Genomic DNA, 18124 nt, shown 5'->3' on the forward strand with positions numbered 1-18124 from the left:
ACAACAAGGAACTGGCATCCGTAAAGATAAGTGCAAAATTTTCCTATAGCCCAAATGATAGCCAAGCACTCCTTTTCCGTGACGGAATAGTTAGACTCTGCCTTCGTTAGGGTATGACTGGCGTAGGCGACAACATACTCGTTGCAGCCATCCTTGCGATGAGCAAGAATGGCACCGAGGCCATTCTCGCACTGAGGCCAATGAACTCTCTATCTGGGAACATTTCCTTACAAAAGGAATGGCAATGCCACAACGTCTAGATTGGAGCAGTAGCTCTCAGCCGTGTACCCTGAAGAGAGGGCTGAGGTCATACTTTGTGATCACCCCCAGACAGTCAGTGAACTTAGGCCACTGGCAGCTACTCGACGTGTGTATCGCGGCATATATCTGCAGCAAATGAACAAGCACAGTTTATTAAGAGAAAAAAATGACCTTATGATACTGCAACATTTAAATGTGGAAAACAGTAGCGTGATAAGGTACTGACGGAGCCAATGATAGGCTTTTTTGTGTGTGTGGTTGCCTTGGTGACTTTAGGCGCTGGGGCCAAATGCTTGTAGTAGCTACTCATATACTTTATTGTGTCATGGGCATTATGAAAGAGATTCCAAGAGCAAAATGAGGTTCCTCTAAAAATAGAGACGGTGACTTTTAGCAGACTAGGTCTGAGATGCCATAGTCACCGACCAATTGGCCTGCGGGCCAATTGGTCGGTGACTAATTTTACGGTCGGTGACCTGAGTCTACTGAGTTTTTCGGGCGTGCTTCCCGAAATCTGAGTAACGCGTGCATGAACTTTAAAATTGAAAGTCGCCTTCACAAGTTACCTCAGGAGATGAAATAGATTTACGAAGAATTTTTGATATAAACTTGCTTAATATACATAATTTTCATCAGGCGCACCAAAGAAAAAGGCAGTTAAAAGGACCCTGCAACACTTTTTGGAGCATGGTCAGAAAATGCTGCCGATCGGTAGTAGAGGTTCCCGAAAACACGCGAGCCAAACATAATAGCACAGCATACGGCCTAGAATTCACAATAAACTATCAAAGTCAGCTAAAAAGTGCTTCCTTATCTCTTGACATACCACGCAATATGCTCGAAAGTCACATGTAGGTAAGCCCATCTATCAGCCATTGGCTGAATTGAACATGGAACGCTCGCTTGTTACAGAGATTGGCGTGGGAGGTCGCTACTTGTCCACGCGTGCGCGTGTAATCACACTGAAAAAGCCGTGCATTCGAAGAACAAAAAGGAAAAAGTGCTCAAGGTCACGAGGCGCGCATGACGTGTTTTGTGTGCCCCCTCCCACCCCTTCCTGCTTAGCTTCTAGTGCTTTCGTCGGAATGAGAGAATGCGATTGCAGCATGCGACATACCTTTGTAACTCAACTCGCACTAAACGAATTCTTAAAATTTTGCGGCATTGAGTTCGTGAGGCAATAAGCTATTCCAGTGAATTCATTCCATGGTTACTTGAAAAAGTGTTTCAGGGCCCCTTCAAGTGTTTTAGAAAAGATTGTTTAGTGTTCTAGATAACACCGAAAGTTAGAGGTTAGTTCTCAGGGTCTTATAAACTCCAATGAATTACCTTCCCGTTAGATATCCTTCACACCTTTCATTACCTAAATGAAAAAAGATTTTGGCAATATTTAGCTGCTAACTTAGAATCAATAAAGTATAACCACGAACTGCACAGTGATATCACGGATAACTAGCGCTGCTGAAAGTAGCGGCTGAAGTTCGCAAAAACACGACTGCTTCTTGAAAGATTTTAAGCTTTGAAGAAGCAGTCGTGTTTTTGTGAATTTCGCTGCTTTACAAACTGCATGTTCATGGGGCGCCAAACTTGTGTTCTCTGATCCCAACGAATCCTGAACGTGCACTCGTCCATGATTACCAAGCGTTTCCAGTGAGATGCAGACCAGTGGGCGCGATATTCAGCAAACTAGAGCCGCTTCGCCTTGTTCTCGGATCGCATGAGCGGCTTCCTGACAGCGGTTCGGCTTCAAAGTCCTGCTACGTAGAGGAGGCGTTTCATGGTTGTAGAAAAAACCTGGTCAAGTCCGTGCTCAGTTTGTACTTCTCCGACTGTACTTTTCAGCTGTTCTGCTACGGCTGCCACAATTTGCAGATATTTGTCCATTGTAGTCAGCCGGCAACGAGGCTGCTGAGAGGCATCTCCAATGCGTCCATCATTCCTGTACACTTGAATGATCCGGTTGACAATTGCAAAAGGACGGTTTTTCATCGCTAATATAGCACGTGGAGAATATTCTCGCAGGCATAAACCTACAATACATCGTCTTTCTCCTTCCGGCACTTTCGGCATGGCCCTTCAATTAGGAGAAAATACTGGAATGAAGTACTATCGAACGTATGCAGTCCTTTTATCATGCGGCGATAAAAAAAAGGAACCTTTGATGGCACTACGAATTAATGGGTCATAACAAATTACTGTAGTGGACTAATGTTGGAAGCCTAAAAGATATAAAACGATAAGCGCGCCTTTTTTTCTTAGAGACAAAAAGTATGAAGCTTTAATCTGCAACTGCTCACAGCAGTAAAAATTTGTCATTGGTGCTTGTTTGGTGCACTGATTACCCCATACAAGTTCCACTGAAAATTTGATTAGAATGTTTCTCAATTTGTCTGCCTGAGTGGTACGAAGAAACACAGCTGCTAGTAAGCTGTGAATAAGGGTAGAATATTGGCGATTTAAATTCTGGAGCACGTGAGAGCAGCGCAATTGGTAACACACCAATGTTATATCAGTTCCATAAGATTAACGGACTACTCACTATCTCTTGTTTACAGGTTAGTAAATAATCAAAATTTTCAAACATTGCATGCTGTTATATCAGGCCTCACATGATATATTAATCACCAATTTTGCGATGTTAAGCTTTGGGCTGATCAAAAGCATTGATTGATTGATATGTGGGGTTCAACGTCTCAAAACCACCATATGACTATGAGAGACGCCGTAGTGGAGGACTCCGGAAATTTCGACAACCTGGGGTTCTTTAACGTGCACCCAAATCTGAGCACATGGGCCTACAACATTTCCACCTCCATCAGAAATGCAGCCGCCGCAGCCGGGATTCGAACCCGCAACCTGCAGGTTAGCAGTCCAGTGCCTTAGCCACTGGACCACCGCGGCGAGCCCTGAACAAAAGCAGTCGTGTGAGCTGCAGAATATTATTTCTGTTACACTGAGCAGCTTAGCTCTGGCAGTGCCAGCGCGAAGTTTTGCTCGTGTAAGGGCCACGGTTTATTACTTGCACGATGGCTTGAAAAAAAAAGCCACAGTGTCTGCGCTTCTTGAGAACCGCACAAACTGCTCAATTTGCATGCGTACGGAACAAGAGTAATGCTTGCTTCACCGCAAAGCAGCACCAATTTTGTCGAGCGACCGCACTCCAGCAGACGATGCGGCGAATGCCCCGCCTACAGCTGTCTTTGAGCTTGCGCACCAGTTTCCGAAGCAGCCGGCAGAGGTGCTCTATGGAGCGCCAGCCACACGGCACGGTGTTCAGGGTAGAAGTGGACAGCTCTGTACATCCTTGGGACGACGACAACCCCGGACATAACAGTGGCGATGAGGAAGTGGATTTAGACCTGCGCTACGCACTGCCTTTAATATTATATACCTGAATTCAACGACTCATCATGGTCATCGCGGTTTGGATTCCTACAGCTTTACTTCGTGGGTAACAACACAACTGATGCAGCAATTAAGAGAGCCAACCTGCTAATGCTGTGCGGGAAGCAGACGTACGACAAAGTCTGTGCCCTGATTCAGTCAGCCATTCCAGCAATCATAGACTACGACGACATTTTAACTGCGCTACAAAGATGCTATGACCCAAGGCCATCAGAGGTCTACAGCTTAGCCCGCTTCCAGCGTCGAGACCAACTGGAAGGCGAAAAAGTAAGCAACTACGTGGTGACTCTAACAAATCTCGCGGCTGACGGCAATTTCGGGACGTCGACTTCAGCAACTTCAGCTACTGCGCAGAAGAGAGGATCAAGTGCCAACCTACTAACACCAATACGTTCACTTTGAATGTAATGTTGCGTGACCGCTTTGTGTGCGGACTGCGGGACGAAGACCTACAACAACACCTGTTCGCAGAGACGAGTCTCAGCTTCGCCAAGGCATACGACATCACCCAGCGAACGGAGAGCGCCAGTCACCAGCAGAAAGATGTTTGAACGTCGAACCGGTACAAGTGCCAGTTAGGAATCTGGCTATTCCAAAACTAGGCTCTAACAAGAAGAGAAACAGAAAGAGGACGCTGTTGGCGGTACAGCAACGTGCACAAGGGTGCAACAGCTTAAATACAATTTGAAACAATTTTTGGAGCAGCAAAATGTTACATCTGGAGCACTAAAATCCAAATTTGGAGCAGGTTAGGGAAACAAATTCACACATCTTTTTATCATGAAATACAATTAAACCTGCTTATAACAAACCTTGATATAACAAATTCCTCGGTATAACTAAGTTTTTCTATTCCCCGCCGTTACTCCTTAGAAGCACATGTATTTGTGACCTCTATGCAACAAAGTAACAGTGGTAGACAACCTTGATATAACGAATTTTCCCGACGGACAATCTAGGAATTTCGCTCTGCATTTTGTTACAAGCATGCATCTTCCGCGGCTGCCCCTCTGCCGACAAAGCACGAAGGGGCGCGCGCGCATCAGGCGAGGGCAAGCGCTCGTTATTGCGCGCAGGTGAGCGCGAGGCGGCTACACCCCACGAGCTGGCGTTGCTGCCGTTCTCGCCGCCGCAAGCGCATATGCAATTGTGCCCCCGCCCCCCTCCCCCCACACACACACACTCCAAAAAAAAATAAAATAGGAAAAAAAAACCTTTGCGCGTTCGCAGTGCCACACTAATGCGCTTCCGGGACAACTTATCGTAGTGTCTTTGCTAAATTCTGAGCCGCCTTCATGTTTTCCTCAACGAGCTCTCTGGTTTTAGATAGTCTTTCTAACAGATCTAAAATGTAGCTGACTACGTGCGGGGTTATGAAGAAGACCCGCGAGTCTCTCAACAGCCGAAATGGAGATCTTAATGCCCCCCCCCCCTCCTCCTCCTCATTATTCGCGCGGTAAAGTGCGCGTGTGAGATGAGCGTGCGGCGGCGCATCGTGACAAGCTGGGTGCCGAGCGCGGGCGGCTTTTTTTTCTTCCTTTCTTGAGTTTTTATATTGGATACGTACATATACGGTGAAGCACGGCTGCGGCAGCGACGGCAATAAATCAGTCGGGACTCTCCGCATAAATGCTATGGCAATACAAAAAGAAAAACAAAGTCGTCGTCAGGGGCCACACCATGAACGCGCAGTGAAACTGTGCACGGGCGCACGGCGTCGAAAACGAAAAGCGAAGGACAAAGACACAGATGCGGAAAACCACGAAAAACTATTCGATAAAGCGCCTTCCATATGCAGCGCAGCCCACGTATATGCGACACATGCCTGTGCACGCGCGCTTACCCTTCGACAGGTGAAATAGCACCTTCGAGTTTTACCGGAACGATTGCGTTTAGTTGCCGGGCGCACAAAGATTACTTGGCTCGCTGGAAAGGCGCCGTTCGCGAAAAGAGTGCGCCTTTCAAAAACAGTGAAGTAACAACTGGGGTACCTGTTAGTTGGCACTCAATCTGTACCCGTGATTACGTTTCGTGCCTCGTTTTAAACAGCGTGTTAAGTGTCGAGCCGTAAACATTGTTAGTTTGCTTCGTCCTGTTAATTGTTCTCGTGCGCCATTCGTGCCAGAGCAGCGCGTTTCACGTTTCAATCTGCGTGCTGTTCTTAGCGTTACATTGAAAGTTGTTGCTATTGCAGTCATTTATTGCTTCGCCCTTGCGGCGAAACTGTGACTTTTCCTACTTTCGTACAACCGTGTCGACCACACCGAGGGGATGTCAGATGACACGTTCATGGAAACTCTCCGAGACCCCGGTGACGACGGCTCTTCGCAGGTCGACTGGTCACTTGCTTCCCCGTCTTGCTCAGCGCCGCCAGTTCGCAGGCTGGTAGCTTTTGCGATTAGCTGATTAGTTCTAGCAACACGACAGCGCAATGCAATGAACGCGATAGTAAAAAATTGTAATGGTTTAATAAATAAAGCTGCACCAACTCTTTTGGATCGGATATCACGTAACACTAACAAAATGCTGGTGTGAGCAAATATTGCCTCTCCAAGGGGAAGTGCTCTTTCCACACAGTCTCTTCCAACACCACCTAAAGTCTAGGTGGTGTTGGTCTCTTCGCGCTGAAACGGCACTGATACTCGCCGAGATAGCAAGCGCACCAGCCATGCAACCACCCTTAAAATCCAAGTTAATTATTGCCACTCAAGCGATCCCCTCCCCCCTCCCCCACCCCCTAACCCCCACATTGTTTCACGCTAGTTCAAGAAGGGTGGTTTACTTTCTGTTTGAGCATTCGACGGCAGTTATCTTATGCATGTTATCTTATGCTCTTTCCAGGTGATAGGAAAGAGCAGACTGGTTTGATCTCTGCTTCAGCAGCGCTCGCGCGCCTTTACTCCCTCGTGAAATTACGATGCGCGGGGGCATCTTATCAATTTGGACTTGTTACGTAACATAGCGGCGATGCGAAAACTCTCCGAGTGTGTCCATGTAATTGATATTGCAATATTAATGCAGTTTTTTTTACTGTAAAATAAGTGTTTTCAGTTAGCTCTCTTTAAGTACCCCTTTTGTTTAATTTGCGCGTTTATTTTCCGAATTTTTGTACCAAACCAGCATATGATGAAATCCTCTTTATAACAAATTTTTTCGAGACTTTATCAGTTTCGTTATATCCAGATTTAACTGTATTAAACTTGGAGCAGTATAAATAAAGCTTAGATATTAAAAAAAAGTATATACCATTCAGCATCCTTTAAATTATCCATTGTGAATAGAGCCCTGCTATTTCAATGAACGCAGTATGTTGAACTACCCCACTGAGCGAACAGTGATGAAGTTCATATTAGGATTTGCTGCACCTGTCAAATATTTTGACAGACTCTGCGATATTAAATATAGATCTGCCAAACTCGCAACTTTGAAATTTGAGAGATTCGTAAAACTGAGGAGTAAGGGTGGCGAAAATGTCATACACCATTCCACATGATTGCCAGTAGCTCATTTAGATGTCAGTTATTATACTAGTACTCAGAATTTTGCGGCGTACAAACTCATGAGTAACTTAGCAAAATGTGCAGTGTCCTGTCAATAACGCTAACAGCCCCTTCTAAATCTCAACACACACACATGCACACACACACACACACACACATTGTATATATATATATATATATATATATATATATATATATATAAAAGAAGAAGAAGTACTCTGGCACAGAGGCAGCAGCATCGAGCATGCAGCAGAGCTGTAAGTTTGTGTCGAAGTTTGAGGCGAAGACCATGCCACCATCGAGGTAACACAAACAGATGTTTCATTTATGGCCACGCAGAATGCTGTCCACCATTCATTCGAACGTTGCAGGTGCATCGCAATGTCGAAAAGACATGACGACGAATCCATATAAGCTGTCTGACATGAAAAAAGTGGTTTTGAGGCGAGTGGCCTCCACCATAGCACCTGCCTTTAGCCTGACTACAAGTATAACGAGGAGAAAAACTCAGCCCTCTCTAAACAGTCCAAAGCATCGACAATGCGTGGCAGTGGATAGACATCTATTAGCGTGATCTTGTTCAATCACGGGAAATAAAGACAGAAACGTATGGAATCATCTTTCTGTTTGACCAGGACCTTCAGAGACGCCCATGAGCTCTGTGATAACGCTTCTGCGGAGAATGCATACTCTACTTGCTTAGCAATGGTGCGGTATTCTGTAGCGGACACGCAATATTGTTATTGTCGCAGCGGTGAGTGGGACCCAATGTTGGTGGGGTGCTTGACTGCTATGGCACGGCCGAGAGATGTTTGTGCAATGTTGAAAAAAAGCGGTAGCACTTTTCTTTCGATGGTTGGTGAGGAGCTGAGAACACTGCGAAGGTGTTAAATCTTCAGCAATGAACGGTCCAGATATGTCCGCTGATGTTGGGTCAGGCACAGAGATGACAGCCACTTCACAGATAGTGGTGGAAGGCGCCTCATCAAGGACGAATATAATTCTGGTGGAGTTGATCGTCTCGACCTGGCCAAGGCATCCGTGATAAAACAGGGATAAAGGTGATGACTGATGATCATATATTGGCATAGTGGTAGAGCCTTCGACAAGGTCGAGAGACGCAAAAGGCAGCGGAAGGCTCTTCGGGGAACTAATATTTGAGATGGTGTGAAGAAGACTGTGTCATCGAATATGGCACTGCATGAAACTGGTACGAATGCGAAAGAGCATGGAGGGATTTCGGTGTTGTCATTAACGACTAGTTTAGAGGTAGACTGGATGTCGACGGAGGCTCGGTCATTCAGTGCGCAGAATTGAACCTCAGCCCAAGCACACTCGATTACAGCGTTGTGACGCGACAAAAAGTCTCTTACCAAGACAATGGTATGGGATCACGATGAAAGAATGATGCACTATATTGTATACAGAACGTCCTCAATTGTCACACGGGCTGTACAGACTACGATCGGTTGAAGAGGTTGAGCACTGGCTGTGCAAAACGACAATCTGAAGAAAGGCGTCATGACCTTACGAACTGAGCGGCAATATCCAGCATGGATAACAGTAACAGCTGCACCAGTATCTACAAAAGCGATTGCAGCGACTGTTTCTATGCAAAATAATATTAATATAAACAGGTGACGAATGAGGACTTGGGCAAACCAAAACTTGCACAGTTCTTGACTCATAAACTGCATCTAGTTTCTTTGTTCGTTAGGCACAGGCTGTCAACGCATAGGACAAGGTGAGCGGCGGTGCGGAGAGGGCGAGCGAAGATGTCCCAACCGAGGGCGGTGGTTATCCTGATAGCGAGCTTGCGTTGGAGTGTAGTAACCGTAACGCGCGTTGGAGTCAAGTAGAAAGAAGGGCTCTCGGCAGTTTTCATCGATCATGTACGTCCGGCGGCGGCAATACCTTGCGACGGGTCCGGGGTATCAACATACCAAACATATCAGGCGACTGTGAAAGCCGCGCATTGGATTGGAGGTGTTAGTGCCACTCCAAGAGACAGTAAGTGGGGGATAGCTCGCAGGATACTGGAATGGAGGTGCAGGCACTTGAGAGTTGGCATGGCTGCAGCTGCAGCGTAAGTGAGTAAAGCAGTTAGAAAATTATGCTCACAGGCAGCTGCAAGCGCCTGTGCGAGCTCTCCTTGAATGACACCATGGAGAAACGATGGCAGAGTTGTGGTAGGATTCAGGGTGAAGGTACCAAAGAAAACTGTCGTGCGACTTCATCGCCGAAAACGGCTTTTATTTCGGCTATTAGCGACGCTTGGTCATGACCGTTAGTCACGCTGGACAGTCATGCCAAATCGTGCGCTGGAGGACGTCTTGTCAGAACTCGCTGCTTCCGCGATTCTTTGTAGCTTTGGCACAAGCTAATGACGTCGTTAACCATGGTTGGGCTCTTCGCCAAGAGCATTTGAAAAGTGTCGTTGTAAATTCCTTTCAGAATGTGCTTAATTTTTTCAGTTCCCGTCATTGTAGCGACCATGCCTTCGTCTTCTCCACAGAGCAGACGCCATTCGTCATTATCACCAGTGCTCCTCACGAGCTGCCGCTCGCTCGAGGGCTCGGAGCCATCAGTTTTTTTTAGTATTATTATTGTTCCATTAAAGAGTGTTTCTTTTGGACGAGCCGTCTCTCGTTCTTGCACAACAGCCAGGTAGCCAGCTGTAATGATTAAGGGACGTTTGTCACTATGTTTGTTGATAGCGGACGAGAAAGGATTAACATGAACAATTTATTTGATGGCATGGGTGGAACGGCTGACGGTGCATGGATACGCTACCGTGTGCAGCGCCTTTGAGTCGGACGTCGCGGCCAACCCAGCAGTCAGGGTCGCAATTCCGGAGGTCCAGGATCTGGCCACGGCTCACGAGGACCATACCCGGTAGGCCTCGCCCACGAACCTGCTCCCGGCCACTGCACCCAGGCAGGAGCCGTTCAGCAGGCCCCGTCCATGGACCTTGTACAGGCTGACGGATTCGACCTCAAACAGACACACCGGAGCTCGACCTGGCCGACACGTACGGGTCCCACGTCCGGCTCAGGAACGCTGCCAAGAACTCGTCTTCTCGAGCGGCGCACCGCTTCCTCTGCCTTCGTGGCCTCAACCTTCGAGCTCTCTTCTCCGCGCGTTCCTTGTTCTGTTGTCGATGTGCGACGCCGGTGACGCCGGCACTTCATGGCATGAGTGCGGCTACGGAGCAGTCAGCCCGCATCGGAGACGCGATGCTCCATGCGGGGAATGGCCAGCCCGTCCAGCGAACAGCTTGCGTCGAGACGCGATGCTCGGCGCAACCGTGACCATTAGCCAGGCCACGTCCATCGCTGTGCCGAACGGCTGACGGTTGACACGCCTCGCCGAGATCTGCGATGCCCTCGGCAAGGAAGAGAACAGCAGGCCAGGCCACGCCCCGAGATGCAGTACTCGTGCCGGCAATGCCGCCCCAGCTGGTGGTTGGACGGCAGCAGCGTGGACGGCCGCGTTCCCTGGCCGGAACCTGGATCGCCTGCGTCCGACGCTTCCGCCCGCTGTCTTCCGTCTGCCGCTGCTTCGGCTCGTCCCCAGCCACAAAGCCTGCTGCCACGTAATCGTCGCACGTGGCCCAATCGTGGCACGCCACCTCTGTGGGCCACCGCTAGTCATCAGCTGATTGGCGCACAGATGCCTCGTAATCGCACGTGCCTTGACCCGCACCTTCGTCGTTGTCGTTTTTTCTCGAATCCTCACACTCGTAATCGCACGTGCCTTGTCCCGCACCTTCGTCGTTGTCGTTTTTTCTCGAATCCTCACACCAGCGGACCTCGAGGTCCATAAAATATGTTTCATCCTTCGTAAAGTGCCACTCAGTGAATATTTCACCAATGAAGAGGCCAAGCCGGCAAAGCCGATAAACTCGGCAATGCCGAAATGCAACATGAATGCCAAGATAAACGCCCAAACGCCCGCCTCACATCAAAACGCTAAGCCCAGAGCACCAGAGCGACACAGCAAGGACTCGGATCTCAACTCCTATTTTTACGAAGATGAAACATTGAAACGAAAGACATCAGCTTCTTTACGAGAACAGGGAGCTGTTCGTTCGAGAGCCCCTAGCAAGCGAGCAAAGCCTCAGACCAACGCATCCGACAGCCCATACTTCAAAGCCGTGGCACCACTGAGTAAGAAGCCTGTGCTCAAGGCAGCTACCATGAAGCCCCAACAATCGAAGCAACAGGACAGCTTTTCCAACTATCCTGAGGACAGTGCGCCGAAATCGCCTCCTGCCAAGAAGCAAGCAACCGCAAAGTAGACACAAAAGGCTTAAAATGCTGCGTCAGCCAAGAAAGCTGCTGTGAAGTGGGACGAGTCTTTAAGCTCAGTCAGTTCCGACGAGCCTGAGCAGACAAAGGTGATGGCACTGATGTCAAGTAGTGCTGCCGCTCTGCCTATTGCTTCACCTAATTCAACACCGGCTAAACTCTAGAAGGATGACAGGGAGTCATCTCTGCAAAGTGAAAATGGTAAGCCTTTCAAGAAGATTGTCAAGCCTCAGGCCACCAAACCCAAGAACACTAAGTTAAAGTTTGTAAACGAACAGACCTTTGTGGTTCGTGAATCTACCTCTCAGCCTGCCAGCCCATCTTCAACAGATGTACATTCAAGCCAATGCAAGCCATTTCATTATGTTCTTAGCTATGCCTACGCATGGCAAGACATCTTTAGCGCTGAACTTCTCGACCCCTGGACTTGGTCGTCAAGCAGGGGGTGGCACATGAGTTGTCAGCCATACCGCAGTGCCCATCTCGCGTACCCCCCGATAGACGGCAGCACCCGCCGCCACTCCCATTGTGATTCCTCCTCGCCTCCCTAGACAGCGCTCAATGTCAGACGCCAGTTGAGACAGCTTTAGCCTATACACATTGCACACACAAAAAAGAAGAAACTTGGGCAGACAGTGAAGGGTTTGTTGGTAACATTTGCAAGAAGCACATCAAAATTAACCTTGTGCCAAAAGATATAAAAAGAGCGCACAGAATCGCAAAAGGTCAACCGGAAAAACCACGCCCGGTAATTGTTAACTTCTCCCAGTTCAAAATAAAAGAAGCAATCCTATCTAACGGTTTCAAACTGAAAGATACGCCGTACAGTATAGCTCCGGATTATTGTTTCGCTACCCGCACTGCCTAAAGAGAGCTTCTACGCTTTGCATGTGAGCAAAGCGACCCTTTCAACCTTCGTTACAAGAAGGTAGTTATCGGGAAAAAATCGTGCCACTATAATGCAACCCGAAAAGAAATCGAAGGAATTTTTCCGCGTGAAGCTAAGAATTTCGCAACCCAGTAAATGCATCGCCAGTTACCTCACCCTCTCGCCATATCCAGAATCACCCCTCTAAACATGCAAATAATGTCACCTTTTCTATTCTCTACACAAACATAAAAAGCATTATGCCGAAACACGACAAAATATGTACCATAATTGAATCATCTGATTGTGACATCGGGATGCTGACAGAAACATGGCTTTTACCTTCCATCAAAGATTCTGAAGTTCTTTCATACCTAATCAATTTCACATTGCATCGCCAGGACCGTTTATCCGGTCGAGGTGGTGGCGTGCTCATCGCTGTTAAACATACAACCCTTCACTTCATTATTAGCATTACCAGTCCACTGGAAGCTGTTTGGGTAACTTGCGAAAGTTCCCATGGGCTGGTCATACTAGGTGTCTGTTACCGCCACCCCCCCCCTCCGCCAAATCAGAGCCCAACTTTAACATCAGCTTTAACGACACCTTCGACAAACTACACAAAATGTATCCCCGTAGAAAGTTTATAATTTGTGGGGCTTCAATTATCCATCCAGAAAATGATCAAACAATGTTTCCCTTCGCAGCGGTGAATGCGGCGATTTCCTAGCCTGTTTAGAAAACTACCAACTAACACAAGTTATAACCCATGCCACCAGAGAAACATTACGCAGCTCTATTATAATAGACATTATACTAATGTCGGATCCATGTAGCCTGCATTCTCTCCATTACCTTAAAGAAATAAGTGATCACAAAATTATTTTTGCCTCTCTCAGTTTTACTTTTCCAGAAAATAAGCTTACACCAAAGCAGATAAAGCTCTACGGTCGTGGCAATTATGAAAATATTAACACCGAACTTGAACAATTTTACAATTCATACCACCAGGGATTGAACAAGCGCACCATAGAAAACAATTGGAAGTTATTAGTCGAAAAACTCAATCAACTAACTGATGCATGTATACAGAGCATAAAAATTAAAAACAAAACATCCGCCCCTTGGTTTAATAACGCGATTAAAAACTGATGAGCCGGAAAAAACACCTGTTCAGACGTGCCAAACAACAAAATCGACCGTCTCTATGAAAAGAATATTTCGACTCTGTGCGATGCCTCTCAATTAACATTCAAAACGCGAAACGCAATTTTTTTTCGATCAACACTACCAGACATGCTCAAAAATAACCCTAAAAAATTCTGGCAAACAAAAAACCCATGAAACATCTCGCTGATAACTCTTTTGGTACTAATAACAAATCGCTAAGTGACGTAGATTCGGCCAATGCCATAAACAATGCCTTTTGTTCTGTTTTCACGCGTGAAGATAGCTTTTTTGCGAACTCCGGAGAGAACCTTGAGCCTATATAAGTGAGCTAATGTCACCTATTGAAATATCTGCAAATAGAATAAATAACACAATTAGAAAAATGAAACTGTCATCTGCAAGTGGAAAACATCAATGGCAAAATATTAATGAACACACAATTGATAATTAGCACAGAAATTCAGCTGCTCTTCTCTGAATCACTTTCACAGGGACAGGTGACAAGTGATTGGAAACTCGGTGAAATCACTCCACTATACAAAAATGGCAACAAAGCATTCCCATATAACTACCGGCCCATATCGCTTACAAGTGTCCCATCCAAAACTATGGAGCACATTTTATTTACCAACATCGTTAATCGCCTCTAACAGCACAACTTCATTCACCCTTCCCTAAATTGTTTTTGAAAAGGCCTGTAGTTTGAAACGCAACTTGCTGCCTTCATCCATGACTTGCACACAAATCTTGACCGGAACATCCAAACTGATGCTTTATTTCTTGACTTTGAAAAGGCTTTTGATAAAGTTCCTCACCACCGCCTTTTGACCAAACCTTCTTTGCCTAATCTCGACCCATTCCTCTTGTCCTGGATTAATAACTTTCTCACTGACAGAAAACAGTTTGTCGTCATAAATAGAGCTAGGTCTCAAATCTCTCCCGTCCTCTCCGGTGTTCCCCAGGGAACAGTACTTGGCCCCCTGCTTTTCCGAATTTACCTCATCAACCTTCCACACTGTATTATTAACAACATAAGATTATTCGTCGACGATTGCATTATTTACGCAAAAATCACTAGTCATGAAGATCAAATAGCTTTACAAGCACACCTAACAGCCGTTCAAAATTGGTGCCACAAGTGACATATGAGTTTAAACATTTCTGAATGTAGATCAGTGTCTTTTCACAGACGTACTAATTCGTTAAAGTACAACTACGCCCTATATAACAGTTTTCTATAACCGACTAGCTCGTATAAATACCTTGAAATACATATCTCAAGTGACCTATCATGGACCCTCCAGATCAATCACGTCATTTCAACAGCGAGTAGATCTGAAGGTTATATCCAAAGAAGCCTGAAGTTTGCTCCCAGCCACTTAAAAATAGTAGCTTTCACCACAATAATACGCCCCAAATTAAAATATGCCGCAGCAATTTGGAACCCACACCAGCATTTTTTCATCCAAAACCTAGAAGCCATCTAAAACTGCGCTGCCAGATTCACCTTTCCCAATTACTCATCGTTCACCAGTGTAGCAGACTTGAAGAAGCGTGCCGCATTAATTTCTCTTAGTGAAAGCCAAAAAACTGCGCGGCTCGTATTATTTCACAAATTCCATCACGCATCCCCATCCAGCATTTGCGTCACGCAACACCCCTATTTCTGTGATTGATGTTGCAACACTATGCAAGTATATTACCCTCGTCCCAGAACTACCGCATTGGCTGAATCTTTCTTCATTCGGACAGCTGAGGAATGGAACGCCCCTACAGGATACTATTGTTAGCATTCAGGATTCATTTCATTTCATTTCATTTATTTATACTGTTAGCCCAGAAATGGGCCGTTACAGGGTGGAAGTACAAACAATTATTCGCGAAAAAGAAGTACCGTACAGGTCTCGAGATAATTTCTCGGTATTATTGTGAGCAGCAACTCGAAGTTATGCATAACAAGAAATGGAACACACATGCAATGCAATACATACGCGTAGAACAGCACATGACGCATTTGAGGCGGCACTTTTGCACCGCGCTGAAGATTTGAAACACAACTACTGCAGTCTCATGCAACCAACAAAAAGTACAGACGCACTGTTATTCAGGAAATAAACGTTTGAGATTCTGTTCAAATGATGTAAGCGAGGAACAACCAATTATAGACTCTGGCAGCATATTCCAATCTTCAATAGCACGTGGAAAGTAACTAAACTTAAAGCAATCGTTACGTGGGACTAGGGGTGGTATGTACATATTATGGCGATGTCTGGAGTGTTCGTGTGTGTTGACCTGGAAGTAATCTGAATAGTTTAGTTTAAAATGATTATGAATTAACTGGTAGAGGAATTTCAGACGCTCAATCCTCGTCCTCAGTTCAAGACTATCCAGTCCAGCTTTTTTACAAAGTTCATTAGGTGAATGATGTCGGCGATATTTATTAAAAATAAATCTCGCACCAGGTCGCTGTATTTTTGCTATTTTATTGCAGTTTGTCTTTGTGTAAGGGTCCCAGACAATTTTAGAATATTCGATAATAGGTCTGACAAGGGTTTTGTAAGCAAGACACTTTATATCAGATGGGGCGGTATAAAGGTTACGTCTAAGGCTATACAGTGCCTTGGTAGCCCTGGAGCATACATTATCAATATGAGTGTTCCACCGGAGGTCGGGCGTGAACCATAACCCAAGATATTTATAGTTTTGTACACGCTTAAGGAAAGCATTGCCAATCTGGTAGTGTTAATCTAGAGGTGCTTTCTTTCTAGTTATAGTCATAAAGACTGTTTTTTCTGTGTTCAAACTCATTTGCCATTTTTCGCACCAATTCTTTATTCTTTGAAGATTGTTCTTTAGATTAACTTGGTCATGCTCAGTCTCGATTCTGCTATAAACAACACAGTCATCGGAAAACAACCTTATCGGGACCGTAACCCGGTTTGGTAGGTCATTTATATATAACAAAAATAAAAGGGGACCCAGCACGCTCCCCTGGGGAACTCCGGAATTAACTGAAACTGCTCTAGACTGTTTATTTTTTATTTGAACAAACTGCTGACGACAGCTGAGATAGGATGAAAACCATTTTGTCAAGTGATTATTTTGAAACGTTTTGTCAATTTTAAACAGGAGCTTTGAGTGCGACACTTTATCAAATGCCTTTGCAAAATCCAAATATACCACATCAGTTTGACCACGCAAATTGATTGTTTTTGAAGATCATGAACAAATTCAATTAACTGTGTAGTTGTAGATAAGCCTCGGCGGAAGCCATGCTGCTTCGAAAATAATAGATTGTGCGTATCAAGATAGGACATCAGGTGTTTGTTAACAATGTGCTCGAGTATCTTTGAACATGTACTGATAAGCGAAATAGGACGGTAGTTGCGCTCGTCCCGTGAGGAGCCACTTTTGTGAACAGGGGTAATTTTAGCCCGCTTCCACGCTAGTGGGAAAGAGCCACTGCGCAGGGACGACTGAAATATTTTTGTAAGGAAGCGAGCCGCCCATTCAGCATATCTGTACAGAAATTCGTTTGGTATACCATCAGGGCCGGGTGTTTTTCTCGTATTTATATTAAGTAAAAGAATTAGGACACCCTCTTCGCTAATTACCACATCATCGATCGGCCACTGCAATGAAGACGTAGAAAACTCGGGCAAAATGCCATTATCATGAGTAAACACAGAAGCAAAAAAAGAATTGAAATCATCAACACGTTGTTGAGTAATTTCAGGTGGCCTCGGGGAGCTTCCTGGGGGAGTTATAAAGCGCCAAAACCTTGAGGGGGCTTCCTTCAAGTATTTCGTCAATGTCACATTGAAAGACCGATCCCTGGATTGCTTGATCAGACGTTTCAGTTCTTGTCTCATTGAAGAAATGCAAGCTGTTCCTTCAGGGGTACAATTTTTTTACACAAGATTTTTGTTTCCGTTTTAGTTTTCTTTTTGTGTGAATGATTTCTCTGGTAATCCAGGGATTGGTTTTACAAATGCGTTTTCTAATCCTGGGTACATAGCTGTCTATGCACTTCCCTACAACAATTGAAAAGAAATGCCATAGCCTATCAGTGCTGCAGTCAGTGTTGTAAAGGACCTGAAATTCATCAAAGGACCTTTCAAGATAAACCAAAATAGACACATCTCAGCCGCCATAAAATTCAATACAGTGCTAAGTGTGGGTTTACCCAAGGTGTCTGGGGACAATGCTAGGTGCGTTGCTACCATTCTGTGGTCGGACAGGCCTTCTACAACTTCACAACGGCTGAGTAACGGCAACAGCTTTGGGGACACAAAAACCAAATCAAGGATAGATGACCTTGTAGTCCCTATCCGAGTAAATTCAGTGGCACTTTGCGTTAGCCCGTAGCAGAATGCCAACTCCAGTAGGTGCTCAGCACTTGCAACCTGTTCCGATCCAGGAGACTGGGATAGCCAATTAATATCCGGAAGATTGAAGTCCCCTAATAATAATACGTTATCTTGGAGGCTAAAATTAGAATCCATAAAATTTCTTAGCTTTGCGATTATATCCGGAGAGGAATTCGGCGCTCTATAAATCCCTCCAATATACACAGTTTGCTCGCTGAACCCACACCTAATCCACAACAT

Source organism: Rhipicephalus microplus, unplaced genomic scaffold, assembly GCF_043290135.1.
Source record: "Rhipicephalus microplus isolate Deutch F79 unplaced genomic scaffold, USDA_Rmic scaffold_40, whole genome shotgun sequence".
Lineage (NCBI taxonomy): Eukaryota > Metazoa > Arthropoda > Arachnida > Ixodida > Ixodidae > Rhipicephalus > Rhipicephalus microplus.